The 2,943-nt window shown below is 44.9% G+C and overlaps 1 pseudogene; it reads right to left on the bottom strand.

Moving 5' to 3' along the window:
* Positions 1-1,871: 1,871 nt before the first annotated feature.
* On the bottom strand, positions 1,872-2,733 carry LOC110588971 (annotated as a pseudogene).
* Positions 2,734-2,943: the final 210 nt, after the last annotated feature.

The following is a 2,943-nucleotide window of genomic DNA, read 5'->3' as shown; positions in this document are numbered from 1 at the left end:
TTTTTTCACATCCTCACCAACGCTTGTTATTTTTTTTCTTTTTTAAAAAGATTTCATTTTATTTTTTATTCTTTTAAAGTAATCTCTCCACCCAGCAGGGAACTTGAACTCACAACCCCGAGATAAGAGTCACATGCTCCACTGATTGAGCCACCCGGCTGCCCCTGTGGGTTTATCTTCCTTCCTTCCTTCCTTCCTTCCTTCCTTCCTTCCTCCCTTCCTTCCTTCCTTCCTTCCTTCCTTCCTTCCTTCCTTCCTTCCTTCCTTCCTTCTTTCCTTCCTTCCTCTCTCTCTCTCTCTTTCTTTCTTTCTCTTTTTTTGATAATAGCCATTTTAACAGGTGTGAGGTGATACCCCATTGTGGTTTAATTTGCATTTCCCTGATGATTAGTGGTGCTGAACATCTTTTTATAATACCTGTTGGCCATTTGTTTGTCTTCTTTGGAGAAATGCCTGTCCATGTCCTTTGCCCATTTTTAATAGCATTTATCTATCTATCTATATTTGCTGTTGAGTTGTAGAGGTCCTTATATACTATGGATATTAACTTCTTACCCCATATGTGGTTTGTACATATTTTCTCACATTCTCTAGGTTTCGTTTTTACTCTGTGGATTGTGTCCCTTGCTGTGCAAAATCTTTTTAGTTTGATGTTGTCCCACTTGTCTATTTTTGCTTTTGTTGCAATACCAATGTCATGAGGCTTTTCCCTATTTGGGAGTGGGCGCTAGAACCATTTAGATATAATTATGCCTATCTGCCATATCCAGGAAGAAAAGGTTTATGCATATATAACTTTTCCAGTTAACATCTGTAAGCATACATGACCGTGATCTCAATTTATAAATTCATCAGGGTCAGAGCAATTGACCAATGGCTCTTTACTGCTAGGCTTACCAGCAATAAATGACAGATGCATTAGTGTCCTCTTGTTTCTCTTCTTTCACTCTCCTTGTCCAGAGACATTTTGTTGCAGTTTCAGTACAGCTCACCTCCAGCCAAAGGTAATCTTTTTAGATAAGTACTCAGTTGTTCTGAATTTTGCTTATAATTATAACCTATTCAATCACAGAAGAATCCCTGCAGATGTGGAGTTCAAGGTTGCATACAGTAACAAGAGATCACAGTTTTCAAGTCTAGCACAGTTTAAAAACCACAGATGTAGCATTTCTATCAGACACGCACTGATTATCTCTTAAACTGCGTACAGACTCCATTAGAACAAAATTTTTAATTTTTTTTCCAAAGATTTTATTTATTTATTTGACAGGGACATAGCGAGAGAGGGAACACAAGCAGGGGGAGTGGGAGAGGGAGAAGCAGGCCTCCTGCTGAGCAGGGAGCCTGATGCGGGGCTCGATCCCAGGACCCTGGGATCATGACCTGAGCCAAAGGCAGACGCTTAACGACTGAGCCACCCAGGCGCCCCAGAACATAATTTTTTAAATAGTGCATCTAGGACAATCAGTCACCCAGTTCACACAACCTTGAGAAGTTTTTCAATGCCAGCTACCAGTTGGTCATGAAACATGAGTGAGCTTGAGGCATTGCTACTCCTTTCCCTCACAGTTTAGTTTGGGGGTGTTGGGTAGCACGTGGCTGGAATGCTTTTGATCATTTTGCAAATCAGGAAAGCCAATGATCTAAAACTGTGCCAGGATCTTGAGTAGACTGGTTTGTCCATTTCAGGCTGCTGGTTGGTAGGCCCCTCTAAGGCCTTTCATTCTTCCTTTTGTGACTCCTGGAACATTGATCAGAAGATGAGTCTGAGTAACATCCCATCTAACTCTTTGAACCAATGTCTGGCTAAAACTGGAATGTCCAGCCCAGTATTTTTAAAAATCACCCACAAAAAGAGGTTCTACAGGTCTTCACAAAACCTGGAATTTCCATGAGGATGCCTGATCTTTAGAATCCAAGCAATCAGCATTGAAGTTAAGCTTCCAGGAAGCAGTTTGGTCCTTATAATCCAAACAATCAGTGGTTGAGTTAAAACACAAGCTTGAAACTCTACATCCCTGGGCAGAAAGAGAAGCTAGGGACTGGTTGAGATGGTTGGTGACTGCATTGGTACCTGCGGGGCTGCGTGTCCCTGGTCCAGGACGTTGGTGATGCACAGGGGTCAAATAAGATCCATGGTCCATGCCCCCAAAGTAAGACACTGAGCAGCATATCCTTGACTGTATCTGAAGCCTGAGTATGGGTCACACGGTAGGGCTGTATGCAGGAAGAGGAGGTAGACAAGGGATCTGACAGTGGGGAGACAGAATTTGGAATCCAGATAGGCATAGGAGCCCTGCTGCTGGAAATGGCTGGGACTGAGGTGCTAGGGGAGGGAGTTAATTGGCCACTGGTTCCACTCTGTGAACTCACTTCCTGAGCTGGAGAGGTCTTCTTTTTGACAGGTCTGACTTTGTTTTGACCTCCATTCTGTTGTTGTTGCTGCTTGATGGTGGCATTTAGCTCTTTGATTCTTAAACCATGTGCCCTGGACCCCTGGGGCGAGTTGGTTTTTCAGCACCATCTCTTCCGCATGATGTCTGGGGACCAGGTCTTAGCAAACAGTGCTTCAGGCACGTCTAGCTGCACCTTGGGTGAACATCGTCCTCTCCTGACACTATCTGGGGGGAGGTGGGTGGTGCCCCTGAAGAGCAGGTAGCCCACTGAGGAGCAGCCCCAAGTGGTCAGACTCAGCCCATTGACTGTGTGAGGCAGTTGTTTAAGATGAGCCATCGTAATAAGGTTGCTGTGAGGTATACTGTTGGCCCAGATCAGGGGTACCCAGCTGGAAGATCACGTTTCTCCTGGGGTGGACAGGCTCCAGGGCCTCAGTGGGTGGATCTGGAGTGCAGGCACTAAGGGCAGAACCAACAGACAGAGGTGCTGTTTCTCGGCCTCCTCTTCTTGGTTTTCTTCTAGGAGTCGTCCAGCTTTAGGCCTTAG

The sequence above is a fragment of the Neomonachus schauinslandi genome, chromosome 12 (assembly GCF_002201575.2).
Source record: "Neomonachus schauinslandi chromosome 12, ASM220157v2, whole genome shotgun sequence".
NCBI lineage: Eukaryota > Metazoa > Chordata > Mammalia > Carnivora > Phocidae > Neomonachus > Neomonachus schauinslandi.
The sequence above is the reverse complement of the archived record's forward strand: the minus strand, read 5'-3'. Positions and strand labels throughout refer to the sequence as shown.